Source organism: Myodes glareolus, chromosome 11, assembly GCF_982192425.1.
Source record: "Myodes glareolus chromosome 11, mMyoGla1.1, whole genome shotgun sequence".
Taxonomy (NCBI): Eukaryota; Metazoa; Chordata; class Mammalia; order Rodentia; family Cricetidae; genus Myodes; species Myodes glareolus.
This window is the reverse complement of record NC_142036.1, coordinates 57,144,587-57,159,598: the sequence shown is the minus strand read 5'-3', so window position 1 is coordinate 57,159,598 and position 15,012 is coordinate 57,144,587.

Here is a 15,012-nt window from a genome sequence, read left to right as displayed (position 1 = left end):
GTGCCTGTCTGGGTGACATCACGGGCACTGTTGCTACGCCTTATTATCTTTGGATGTTTATCCCCTTGGTTTCCTGAGACAGGGTTTGTCTGTAGCTTTGGAGCCTGTCCTGGAGCTAGCTTTTGTAGACCAGGCTGGCCTCGAACTCACAGAGATCTGCCTATCTCTGCCTCCTGAGTGCTGGGAATAAGAGCATGCACCATCACCGCCCGGCTAATATTATCTTTAATTTTTATATTCACTGTAAGGAAACCAAAACCAGAAGCAAGCAAAGACAGGCACACAGCTGTAAACGCTGCATGGTCCACACAGCTTATACCCTCCCAAGGTCTTGTCTACCACACCACAGAGTCCTCCACCTGCCCTAGAAAGGAGAGGAGATGAGTTTTTAGAAATAAATTGCTACTGAAGTCACTGAATAAGTCAACAGCAAAACCAACTCCTCTATTTAGGAAAGCTTCCTAATGGTCTTTTCCAGTTCTATCAGGGTAGTGATAATGACACATTGAGGACAAGGACATTTGCTCTCCTGAGAGGCTGCTGCCATCCTCTCCTGGCTTCTGGTGCCTCCACCCCTTCAGAGTGTTTTTCCTGCAGCACAGCCAGGCTACTGTGGTGTCTCTAACCTATCACCCCTCTTCCAATAGCTTCCCGGCTTGGCAGCAATAGCATCGGCCAGGACAGCTAAAGCCATATGGATGTTTATTATTCAGTTTAGTAGCTACGTTGAGTACAAAACTAACCAAGACACTTTCTGCCATCTTGTACATGTAACCACTATTTTTCCACTGGTGAGCTTACCCATCTGTTCAAACCCTACCCCAGGTATTCGGGTCCACAGCCCTGGCTGGAGCTAGAGAGATGCTGTGTATCTGGTGGAGTGTAATGCCCATTGCAAGGTGTTAGGAAGGCAGAAACAATGTAAACATGTAAAGGTGACGCTTAGAGGCGGGGCCTTAGGAGAATGGTGAGTATAATGCCGTGGGTGGAGCCTCCACAGTGAGGTTCAGGTGGCTTTAGACATGTATATTTTCTGGGAGACGTTGTACCACTTTTGGAACATGACGGTAAGAGCGCCATCATCAGGCAAAGCCCATGGATCCTGCACTTCCATAGCTGTGAGCCACAGTAAGTCTCTTAGAAAATATCTCGTCTTAAGGACTTCATTATAGTATAAGTGATATAAACATCATGGTAAAAATGGTATAAATTTGTAAAATAAAAATAAAATGGTAACAAAACGCTAAAACATAGCTACTCCATCTTTGTTGCTATTTATTTTGTTTACTTATGACTTTTCCTCTTTTTTTTTTTCTTTTTTCTTTTTCTTTTTTTCCGAGACAGGGTTTCTCTGTAGCTTTGGAGCTCGTCCTGGAACTAGCTCTTATAGACCAGGCTGGCCTTGAATTTACAGAGATCCGCCTGCCTCTGCCCCCTGAGTGCTGGGATTAAAGGCATGCGCCACCACCTCCCGGCTATTTATGACTTTTCTTACTGTGATTCACGGCAGCTGATAGAGGAGACCACAGCCAAGTGGATCCGGAGGGTTTTGCATGTTTGAAGAACCGCCTGGACCATTGAAATGCCTTGGCCCAGAAAAGAGGGGAAGAAAGGAAACTTTTCTGACTAGGCGATGCCTGGACCAGGGTTAACTGGTAGTTATCTATCAGAGAAGGAAGTAGAGGATCCAGACAGAGAGGGAGACGGGTGCAGGACAGCGCATGCGCATCAGATGTAAAGGCAGTATGGAATGACTGTGCATGCCTCACTTGGACTTGGGACTGCCAAGGGACCTGAGCAATAGACCCAGTGATGTTAACATACTGGTCCACTACTGGGAGTATTAAAGATCAACAAGACGGACTGTGCCCTATTTAGCTTGACAAAGAATCGATTGCTGGAAGCAATGCCTGAGGAAGAAATTTTTCCCAATTTTTAAACATTTGGTATATAAAAAAACAAAGATTTTTAAATGAATAACAGTGATTCATTTCTTGAAACTGATTTCTTGTTGAAAATATACTAGGAGATACATTATTGAGACACCACTGCAATTTCTGGAATAGGACAATGAAAAGAAAATTCTCCCAAGACATCTACATACAATTTTAAGAGAACAGCCATATAGGGCTACCCATGCATGCTTCAGCATTGCCAGGGCATAAATTTCATGTTTCATTCAGGGGGTGGGATCCTATGTCCGTATACTTGTGAACTAAACTGCGAGTGCGAATCTCCAGCACTATTTTAGAACACGTTCATTAACATCCGGTTATAGAGACACAGTCACTGTCCACAGGGTCCTCTCTATCTATGATCATTTGGAATGTGTCATCCACATGTCATCTCGCCCTGTTTCTGTGGCCCTGGTGGTGACAGAGGTTATCAGCAGGGGATCTGCCTTCTACAAAGCAAATGTCAAAATCTCCCCTAAAGTTGCAGAAGGATGGAGAAATATGTTAAATATGCACCAACTTAGTACTGCTTATTGCACTAATGCAACCTGGGCAGACAGCCCTGTTAGAACCCCACAATAGTTGTGTCCTCCAGCCTCCTTCTGCAGGACTGTTGACAAGCTCAGATTTGCTACAACATCCTCATAACCACAGCAGGTGGTCACTGTGAGGCCTTCTTCTTTAACGAGAATCTGTCTACAGATGGAAGCCTCTAGTCCATACACAAGTACAGCCTGAAAGAGAAAAGATTTAAGTGTCCTGGTGAAGACACATAACCAGCTGCACACAGATACCAGTAGACCAACCCAATGCATGACCGTCTTTCTGCGGAACTCTATGAGACATTTCAAGTTCTTCTCAGGGCATGCCAATCAAATAGAGCTCTCAACATATCATTGTCATCATGCTGTGTCGATTCCTCTCTGGCTAATGCCTGGCTCCCTCCACTCCCTCATCCTTGGTCCTGGTATCATACACCTAATTTAAAAAAAAAAAACCTGAGTATGTTCGCACATGACAATAAATAAAATGAAATCCCTGAGATTTAAAAATAGCAATGGGTCAAAAAATGTATCAGTAAGTTGGAAAGATGGGCTGAAACTAAAAACGTAAGATGTTAATGAGCCATCATTCTAAACGCAAGTACAAAACGTCACTGTGCACTAATGATCAAATGGGCCTGACTTGAAAGTTGTGTTCTAAATATCCTTCCTACAGGGGTCTGTAGGCAAGCAGTAAAATTGACTGATATTTCTAGACTTCTTCATATTCTGACATGAAATTCTTACCAGGTATTTTTAAATAAATGTATAAATGAGCATATCCAAAATACTCACAACAGCAATTTAGTATAGAATACAAAATTATTAACAATTTAAACAGCCATCAATAGAGAAAAGGTTAAGAAGAGTAGGGCGATACTATTGAATGTTAGAAAGTCCCTAAGTGTGTCTTTAAAGTCATTTTGTATTTACTAGCATGAGAAGAACCTTTATGATCTAAAACAATGTTTCAAAGGCATCATTAGTTATGATATTCATCTTTATGAAACATACAAAAAATACATACACACATGTGCATTTAAGTACAGCCATGCACAGCATAACTCTGGGTTGGGCAACAACTAATCGCATAACTGACATTGGTGTCATATGATTGTGTCACCTAGTGGCAGTGAGAGCCATCTTAGCTTAAGAAGATTTGACTTTTACACAATGATGACAAAAATCACCCAGCTCTACATTTCTTAGACGTGATCCTTAATTAAACAATATGTGAGTGTGTTTAAAATAAAAGTACTCACCTAAGTGAGTATTTTTCTGTTATCTTTTCTAAAGTTTCAACAATATTCTGTTTATGGGAAGAAAACACTATTATTCGAAGACATGACTTTCAGGTACTATAACAATGTAAATCATAATACAATGTAAGTGGTGTAAGTATAACTTTTATAAGAGTATAGTGTTTGATAATTTCATTAATAATTAATAGAATTACACCGCTTAGGACTTGGCAACTGTACTTTATCACTCAGAACACTAGTCAGACCACACTTAGACATTTCCTTTCAGCCTGGGCTCCCAACACTAGAAGTGATGTTGATAACCAAGCTTCCTCCGGACATCCTCCCAGGAGAGTGAAGCGCCAGGACACCAGTCCCTGAGAAATGACTGATAAAAGTGACAATCTAAGGGCTGTATGGGAGTGGGTGTCCATGACAAAAGGGGTTCATGTCTGAAAGAAAGATCTGGATTGTTCTATGTAGCCTTGGAAGATCCGTGAGTAAAAACTTAAAGATCTTAACGTGCAACCAAAAGGACATGAAAAGGAAGAAAGGATGAAGGGGAGTCGATGAAGAAGCGTCTAGAAACTCAAGGTGTTTGAAATTTGAATGGGACAAAGCAGTGCATCAACCTGCTGTTGAAACTGAGCAAAACACACATCCAAGTCAGGAGCAGTATGGTGTGTTCTTGGACTGAGATGGTCCCTACTATGCTTTCATACTTGAGTGTTCTGAAAGTTCACTCACCCTCTAACATCCTCCAATATACAGCCTACAAAAAAGATGACAGGAAATAAATCAATATCTACGGGTTCAATAACCCATAGCAATAAGGATAACTTAATCCCCTTGAGTGCTACACGGCTGAGTCAGAGCTTTCACGTGTCAGCCCTTTTTTCCGTGGAGTTTAGAGAAATTGTTATGAAAATGTTAAGTGCATAAGAGGTGAGCGTGTCTCAACATTGGAATTGTCTCGTGCATCCACCTAGCAATATGAAAACCTCCTTGTCTGGGTTCCAGGCTGGTTTATCGAAATGAAAGTCATCTGAACATTTGAATAACTGTATGGCCTTTCAACTGAGAGGTCTCATGCTTGCAATCCTTTTAAAACAAGGTTTTTCACACACAAGAAATTACCTCACTACTATGAATTATTTTAGCTGTTAAAAATGAGCACAATATTTATTTTTATCACCCAAATGTAAATATGAATAATGCCAGCAAATTACATGATTTCTCTGAAATATGTATAAACTACACTATAGGATACTTAATTAGCATAAGAAATAACATTACAAATTGGAAATAACATAAGACCCATTTCTCCATAGGAGTCACACATCAGATGCAGTTATTTCCTCTGCATGTGTGGCTTTTCTGTGTCAGCACCACATGACAGTCAACCATCATGCTTTTCAGTGTCCCTGAGAAAAACAGGGTGTGACCCTGAGGAAAAGTTCACCAGGACCCAATGTTCTTCTGAGCAGGACTAGGAAGAAAACTATGTGGACAAGTTCAGGGCCAGAGGATCAAGGTCCCTTTAGAGAGGAGAACCTTTGTGTGCTTAGTGAAGAAGACAGACCACAGTCATTTCCTGAAGGTTATGAAAGAAAGTATCAGGGCTGGGAACATGGCTGAATGGTAGAATGCTTTCTCAGCATGCCTGATAGTCTGGGTGGGGTCTCCAGCAGAGTGAGACACAGAACTGGATGCCTGGAGGCACCTTACATAGAGCAAAGTTCTTCAGTCATGATAGCCAAAGTCACAGCTCAGACTGTCCTATGAACGCATCATGATGCCTATGTCTCCTCAAGCAATTTGTGTTTACTAAGCATGTAACTTACCAGATTAACTCCATCTAGTAGAAACTCTTACCCCATTTTGAGGAGATAGTGGGTGTTTCAGTAATTTATCAAGGTCATGATGTCAATTCAAGTCTTCATAACACCAAATTCTAGAAGTATCTTATCACAAAAATTGACCAGGTCAAGAATTAAATGATCTCTCTGTTTCAGCACTGCCTATCCTTGGGGATTTTGATATTAGATGGTCCCAAATTTGTCTTATTGCTTCCTGTTGGAATCGTCAGGATCATCTAGCTCCCTGGATGCTTCCCTACATGTGACATTGTTTCAACTATTTACAAAGTTGACATATTTACAAACATAAGTGGAGACACTTCTAAGCATAGGATGCTCTTCTTTCTTCCAGGATGTCTAGATAAGAACCAGGCAAGCACCAGATCCTGCCTGAAGATGTGCTTTGAAGTTCTGTAAGGATATCATACATATAAAAACAACTAAATAGAGATGAAGACCATTGCAGAAAACCACAACCAATCAAAATGCAGAGTTGTCAAACCCCATCCCAGGTGATACATCTACAATATAGCTTCTGCGCCTAAGACTCATTGCAGTTTGTCAGTTACTTTCTTCTGTGCCCTACAGACTGTCTGGCAGACTCTTTCATGAGGCAGGAATGCTGAAGGACTGTCTCACCTTCTTTAGAAAACTTCAGCAGACATTTTTCTGTGAGTCGTGCACGTTCAGTTCATACAGCATACCAACAAGCAGTTTAGGCAAGTGCAGTTTCTTGCCCAAATGGCTAACTAACTCCATAAGGAGCCTCTTCAGTTTTCATTACCCTCTTGAAGTAGAATGGTGCTGCCAGGAGCAAATGTGTCTCACTGTCATGAAAAGTCCTAAGTTCTTAAAACATTTTAAATGCCATATTCTGTAGTCTTTGAAAGGTTTGGAGAACAACTATCCATCTGAAATACATCTCCATACATCTAGAAAACCTAACTAACATGAATACAAGTTTGTCTATTATAAATGACTATCTATCAATCTGTATTACACATTACATTTTCAAATGAGCTGCAAAAATACAATACCTTAATTAAGAGCAGAAATGTGTGTGTGTGTGTATATATATATATATATATATATCACAAAATTGACTTTAAATTTGTATCATTAAACCAAGCTCCATACCAATGCAAAGTATTCATTACTATAGCATATTCTCCTTTAAATGTAAGCAAACATTTATAAGCAATCATTTAGGGAATTTGGGCATTCTCTGTTTTTTGTTGGGTGAAATGTTTTTTAGGGTTCATGGAGACCTTTCAGGTGGTCTTGGTCCATCAAACTGCATTAGTCTGGAAGGAATCCACAGGTTGTCATGCTCTGTGGAAACAAAAGAACCTCTTTTCCAAAGCAACTTATCCTTAGACTCAAGTTTTGAAGTCAAGAAACCTTTAAAATAGATATATGTTGATTTAGCTAAGCAACCCATACAATGAAATATCTCTCTGTACTTAACTTATTCACAGTCAAAAAATTCAAAGAAAATAATATACATAAGCCAAACTCTCTGTGTATATTTCATCTTTACATGATTTATTTTTCTTTACTCCTTCAATCTATGACTGTCTGTACTCTGTCTCTTTAAAGATTTTGTTTCATTTTCTAAAACCACTTACTTCCTTTCATAGCTATCTATATTCTTTTTACTCTCTCTCTCTCTCTCAAACGTACATACATTTATTCAACACTTTGACCCATTTAGAGGTCTTTTCCATCTCAATTTGTCTTTATTGCATGCATATCTGTAATCATTTTTTGACCAGGTACACCTTTTTTTAAAATGATGAGTGGGCGTGGCTACTACCAACTCAGCCATGACTGTTTGCTCCACCCAGTCCAACATGGTGGAGCCATGTTCAATGCTTCTGAGACTGTTGGCTGGAAACCATCCTCACTATCTCAACTCTGGGAAGACAGTGCCATATATAAACACTTTTATCTGAGTAAAAGCTAAATCTGCTATGCAGCACACTGCAGTCTGCATCTCTATATATGGTGGCGAGAATCTGCCATACTCTCCTGCCTGTGCACGCCTAGAAGACCTGATCTGGCCACTTTCCCAGGATGGATGACAGGCATGCTCTCAGCTACTTTCCTCCTAACCCCGAGCGGGCATACAAGCACCCAGACCCGAAGTATGTGGCAGACCATATGGGTTAGTCCCATAGGCCAAGACTACTCATTAATTTCTCAGCTGCCCAGACCCAAAATAACCACACAGAAAATATATTAATTACAATACTATTTGTCCAATAGTTTAAGCATATTTCTAGCTAGCTCTTAAATCTTAAATTAACCCATTTCTATTAATTTATATTTTATCCCACATCAGTATCTTCAATCATTTGCTTGATATAATAATTTCACAAAGTATTCAAATATCAGATCACATTGCATGACACAATATATGGTACCTGTCAGTTATATAGTGTAGTAAAACAAGGGGAAAATAAATAAATGAAAAGTTAAAATTAAACCAATTGCCCCAAAGCAAAGTAATAAACTTACTTCAAGTTCACTCAAGTAACCTGGGGTATGCTTTCCCCTATGGGAACCTAAAAGGATTTATTTCTGAATTTTTCTTTGATCTATGTTTTTAATCTTAGCAAACACTGTGTAGGTAATAAATACGTAAATATCATACATAAAGGTTTTGTTGACAGAATAAAACAAATTCAAAAGTTTCCAAAATACTGATAACAAAACATTAATACATGGTAAACAATACCCACAGAAGAGACGTGGATAATACTATACCTCTGGTTTTTACCAAATCATGCATTTTTAAATGGCTCAGTGTAATTAATCAACTACCATGAAGAGTACAAAATCTCAGCTAAATGAGAGAAGTTGACCTCAGATGAAAAAACAAGTGTTTCTTAGCTTGACACAATGTGACACTTTGAGAAGTCAGCCTCCTTTGGTTTGGCCTGTTGCTTTATGAGGCAACTCCTTCGACAGTAGGTTCATCCATGTTAGAACATGCAGCTTTGCAGCAGGTCTATATGCATAAAAAAAAACTAGCGGGCTCATGCAAGCTCACTGCCATCAGGCAAGTTCAACACAGGAGCCTTAAAGACAGCACTCCAGTCTCAGCCTGATCCTGTGCGCTAATGCTTTGAGATTTATCTAGAAGGTCTGTGCAAATGGTAGAGTCCTAGCCAGCTGTCTGAACGTGAACTGTTCAGTTGAACCAGGCATTGATTGCACTGCAGGAGACAAGCAGTGTTTCCGCCATGCAGCATCCACTAACTAGGGGATTCTTCAGAGCTTCTGGGCTTTAACAAGTACTGATGTTAATCCAGGGATCAGTCAGCTGAACAATGGAATTAATTTATTCATTATTTATTCAGACAGCTGGGTAAGTACATACCATGCCAGGCATATAAATATAAGGATAAGTGAGGACAAAGAGAGAAAGGGAAAGTTCCTAACCTAGTGTGGAAAATGGCATTGAGTCACAACCATCTGTGGTTTGTAAGCTAAAACCTTAATGAGTTAGGGAGATTCACGGCGAAAGAAATGGAGAGAAGAAAGGAGGAGGGCGAAAATAGATCATACGATGTTGTCCGAGCCTCTGGACACTTACGATCTTGTTAGAGGCAGAAGGTGTAAAATCGGATGTAAGAAAAAACAAAGTGAAAAGATGATAAACTTGGAATTAAAATGTTAACTTTACAAAAGGAAAAATTATTTATTTATTTATTTATTTATTTATTCTTTTGTGTCTTTCACATTGTTCCTCCTGATCCAACCCATCTCCTGCCCCATCCAAAAATAAAATAAAATTGAAGAAGATAAAGGGGAAAAAAGAAAGGAAGGGGGAAAGAAGGAAGAAGGGGAAAGTCTGTCATGGACCCTACAGTGTGACACAGTGAGCCGTCCTGTAAACTCCTTTATCTATACGTTTTTACATGCAGGCATTTATCAGAAAGAATCATTGGTTTGCTTCAAGGCCCTTGGAAAATGCTGCATCACCTACGCTGGACCCTCCCCGGGACTCTTCCTGGACATCATGTTGCTGCCCTGTGTCGTAGAGATCCTGAAGTCCTGGGTCCACAGGACTGCCCACCCCGCCCCCCAGCTGCATGCTCCAGGAAAGTGCAGATTGGGTGGATATTGGGGTGGGCCAACACTTGACCCTGGTTCTGGGACTGGATAGTTGCAGGGTTGGTTAACTCACCAGCTCTCCCCTCTCTTCGCCACCAGGGTGAGCTCTCAGGCATTGCCCTGGCTAGTTCACCCCTTGCAGCGAAGAGCAAGGGGCGGGGTCAGTTCTTCAGCTTTCCCGTCCTTAGGGCCAGCTATCCCACACCTACCCCTTCAAGGCCCCCTCTTCTGCGCTGCGCAGGTTAGGTGTAGAGACCACTCTCCCTAGTTACACAGCTGATGCGGGGCAGGGAACAACGCTCCCACTCTTTATGACCTCAGAGTCAGTTCTCCTACCTGCATCAGGTGTTGTTGGGGAGGGGGACATCTCTCCCCTACCCATGCCAAGGGAAGACTATTTTGAAGAAAAGGGACAGCTAGCAAGATAGGAGTTAGGGAGGGCGGGGGGTGGAGTGGAAAAAGAAGAAATGTGAAAAAGAACAAAATATAATGAGATGTATTGAAAAGATGCCATGAGCCATCATTTGGATACTAACTTAAAAATTAATTTTAAAATCTATTAATTGAAAAAATTATTTAAAGGGAGCCATTCAGATCTCTCTCTCTCTCTCTCTCTCTCTCTCTCTCTCTCTCTCACACACACACACACACACACACACACACACACACTGTTGAACTGCAGTGCCATCTCAAGATGCACTAGCAGTTTTCTCTGTTACTGAAGGAATTGTCTGAAGAAGTCCCAATTAACACATTATCTTCTGAAATCTGAGTCGAGAGGCTGCAAGGGCTCTCCATGGCGGCGCAAGGCAATCTGCACACATCTGAGAGAGAGAGCTGGGAGAAAAGCTTCATGAATGCCATCACATCCAGAGCGCACCCACTGGGGAGCCAGTGGCTGGATGTCATTGGGTGATACGTCAGCAGCCAAGGAGATTTGAATGTGTAATTACCATATTTATATTCTCACTCTCTGCCAAAGTTCTACATGAAAAATGTTGTTTTCCATATGATTTTTGCACTAAGGTCAATTGGCTTCTTTAGTGGCATAATGACTTTAAGACGGCTCTTGTGAAGCATAAAGTCAAGGTGTCCCCTGGCAGAGACAGGAGAGGCACTCATGTCTTTGTGAAGCTCCCAAAAAACTGCAAAACCCAGCAAGAGCTTCTGTGAGTCTGTATTCTGAGTCTGTATTCATAGTGAAGCTTATCTCATGGAGGGGTTTACCTCATGGAGGGGTTTACCTCAGGGGGGCTTGCCTCATGAAGGGGTTTACCTCATGGAGGGATTTACCTCATAGAGGGGTTTACCTCAGGGAGGAGTTTACCTCATAGGGGTTTTCTTATGCAAGGGGCTTACTTACCTCTGGACATCATCATTGTACCAAAGCAGGAGTTTTGTTTCTTGGTTTTGTCCAGGTGTTTGCTTTCTTGGATGATTGGTTGGGTGGTTGGGTGGTTGAGTGGTTGGGTGGTAGACTGGCAGTTTGGGGTAGTTTTTGTTCTTATTGCTTGTTTGTTGTGGATTTTTGACATTCAGAATTTCAATTTTCACACCTTATATAAATTAAAATATAAAAGAATACATCAATTCCTTCTTGTTTTAAAATTAATTTTTTTAAAACCAGGACCACCTTCTGGCCCTGTCAATGGGACAGTCAATCACATTTACTGTAGGCATTTGTCCCACACACCTATGACATGGAATCATAGACAGGTCCTGCGGTTTCCTGACCAAAAAAGCAGCTTCCGCTGCCTGGATCCCAGAGTCCCCTCTGCTGGCAGCCCATGAGTGAGCCAGCCTGCTACCCTACTCACTGAAGTCAACAGTTTTCTGCCTGTATGATTTGTTTGTGGGAGGCTGACTCCTGCACCTGGGTCAGTTTCCCTAGTGTTCCACAGAGTCTTTCCCCTGATGTCTTGCCACATGTACTGGGAGCCGCTGAGAGAAGTGAGCCTGGGTGCCCTCAGATACATCTTTCTTTCCTTTTTCCCCTGCTCCCTAAGTAGCACACCTCCACTTAAGGCTGCAGACTGCATGGTAGGGGAATCCAGAGAGACAAATGGCTCTTTCGTACTTTCAGACATCAATAATTCCCCACTATGGAAAGTGGGCACAAAAAATACTAGCTGGAAGGAAAGGGGAAGGAGAAAAATGAATGAACAAAAGCATACACAATATCTCAACATATTATTCTGCCAGATAAAAAAAATTCTATTCTAGGAGAGCCAGAGATAAATTAACTCTGGTTCAAGACTTGAGAAATATCTCTCAGATTTCTACTTTAGTCAGTGCAAAGTGGAGCAAGCAAGTGAGAAGTGTGGACGAGCCCACTTTCTCGTGAGAATAGATAGAGAATAGACAAACAAAGTCTAACTCTTCCCTCATTTGCACAGAAACGTGTTACAATCAATACCTACCAGAACCATGCTACAATCAATACCTCCCAGAAGCATATTACAATCAGTACTTACCAGAACCATGCTACAATCAATACCTACCAGAACCAAGTTACGATCAGTACCTACCAGAGCAGTCCTATAGCAGGTCTTTCTATTCCACAGCCAGCAAACTGTCCACATTTTGTCAGCATTTCTGTGCCTGCTGTCAATGGGCCACTTGGGAGTAATGACTCCCAGATTGATTACAGGTAGTAGGATGCTTGCTATTTCACCCTACAGATGGAAACTTTTGAAAAGGAAGTGACAGAAACAGAGCCACACTTCCAAGCTCAGAGACACTGCTCTCCTGGGTCCAGAAGGAATGGCTAACTAGAAATAAGGAGCCTGGGGTCATCTGTATAAGTGGAGTGCGGTAAATGTACTCCCTAAGGGGGGCACACAGAGGGGAAAGGGTCGGATCTGTCCCAGAGGACTCCAATGTGAAGGCCTTGATCAGAACAGAGGATGAGAGGACAACAGGAGATGTAGGTGATGCCATGAAAGCCAAAGAAAAAGGATGTGCAAAGGAATCTGAAGAACTAGGTAGGGATCCAGGCAGAGGAGGCTGCAATGTTTCCCTGGACTGAACGACAAGAAGTCACAGGACAGTGTTGGCATGAGCCTTTAATCCCAGCATTCAGGAGGTAAACGCAGGTGGATCTTTGTGAGTTTGAGACCAGCCTGATCTACAGACTGAGTTCCAGGACAGCCAGGGCTAGGCAGAAAAACCTTGTCTTGAAAAAAAAAATAGTAACAAGTCACTCTCTCCTGGCTGCACCAAGCAGCTCTAACAGAAATCATGCTGGAACATCAAGTTCTGAAGAAAAAGAGAAATGTTGCCATAGACTACTCTTCCGATGAGTGTGCCTTCATCGCTTCCACAAATTCATCCTTTCTGCCCTGAAGAAAGACCAAAAACATTTCATATTTGCCACAAAAATTAGCAAAGCAAAGTAGTTTCAGCTGATGACAAGAATAAGGTATATAGACACATGCGCGCGTGCGCACACACACACACACACACACACACACACAAACACACACACACACACACAAACACACACACACACACACAAACACACACACACACACAAACACACACACACAAACACACACACACACACAGAGAGAGAGAGAAAGAGAGAGAGAGAGAGAGAGAGAAACATGAAAAAAAACAAAGCATGTAGGTGTAGGGAAATGACTTAAAAGAAATTTAAAAAGAAATATAAGCTAAAAATGCTGTTGAATGGACACATAGCAATGAGTTATACGGAGAGATACAGAGCAGGTGGGAATTGGTGGTTTTTAGACCATGATTTATTAATCATTTTCATCTCCTACATCATATCTTTGTATAATACAAATTTCATAAGCGAGAATTAGCTTTATAATTAAAAAATCAAATTTATTTCAAATTTGAAGTGAACACAAAGATTGTGCAAAGTGCAGTATCAAAAAAAAATGCTCTTGGCTTATTTGTGACCAAAGTTCAAATCATTCAAAACTGTATGACCTAAAAGGGCACAGGCATCCAAAAAGCAGCTCCCGGAGAAGATCTTCCAATTTTGCCAGACAATATAGGGTCATAATAAAATATCCTGCTGGGTGGTAGTGGCCCACACCTTTAATCTCAGCACTTGGGAGGCAGAGGCAGGTACATCTTGAGTTCAAGGACAACATGATCTACAGAGAAAGTTCTGGAACTTCCAGGGGAAACCCTGACTGGAAATAGATAGATAGATAGATAGATAGATAGATAGATAGATAGATAGATAGATAGATAGATAGATAGATAGATAGATAGATAGATAGGCAGGCAGGCAGGCAGATAGACAGAGAGATAAAACATTCTGTGGGGGAGCTTCCAAAAGTCAGTAGTAAACTCCAAACCACAACAAAGAAATGTTCTTCAGTGAAAAGTAGAATCTGACCTGAGAAGAGCCACAACTGGAAGGCAGCTTTCAAAGGGAATCTTAAATTATTGTCCTTCTGCAACTGCCTCTATGGTGAGCGCTTGATTTGCTTGCCTTTTTAGGTCTGATAAGTGGATTGGGAATATGACTCAGCGGTAAAACACTTAACCTAGCATGTATGAAGTTCTACGTTCAATTTGCAGTACCACAAAAAATAGACAACCAGTAATCACAGGACACAATGTTTTCCAAGCAGTACCGAACAATCTTGGGTACCCTTACAACTAGTATATCAAAAGCTAAGAAACCATGGTACATCAAAATCAGTATCAGCCTTGTTTATGCACCTAAATATGCAAGTGAACAGCAATAGCGCCCAGAAATTTCCCTTTCCTGGCCAGTAGGGCAACAACAGCTGCCTCCCAGAGAGGGGGTTTCATTATTCTGCTGTGTGAGTTCAACTATGGCTCCTGCTCTGCTCATTAAGTTGGCATATTGGGTCTGGGTTCTTCCTCTGTGGGTGAAAGATGGGGCAGTGAGTCTGCTGCCTGGAACCCCAAGGGAAATGTAGCTTCTTTGAGTGGGATCTGACTCAGCATCCTGTCACAGCCAGTGACCCACTGAGCCAGAGAGGGAGAGGTAGACAGTCAATTAGCTCTGGGCCCGACACTGTCTTAAGCTTCCAGTCAGGTCTCCCTCCAGTTCATATCTATTTCTAGATATGGATTTTTTTTCTGTTCCAGAATGCATTGTCTGTTTCATTCTATGACCCAAAACAGATACGGCTGGGGTTTTATCAAGTCACGGTATATCTCTAACCCACTGCTGCTCATTTTTCCTTTCTCCTGTCTCCAAACAGCTAGCTGCACACATTACACCTTCCTCTAATGCTCTCCTAACATTTATGCCATTTCTTTTCACTCTCAAAGCCAAACAACA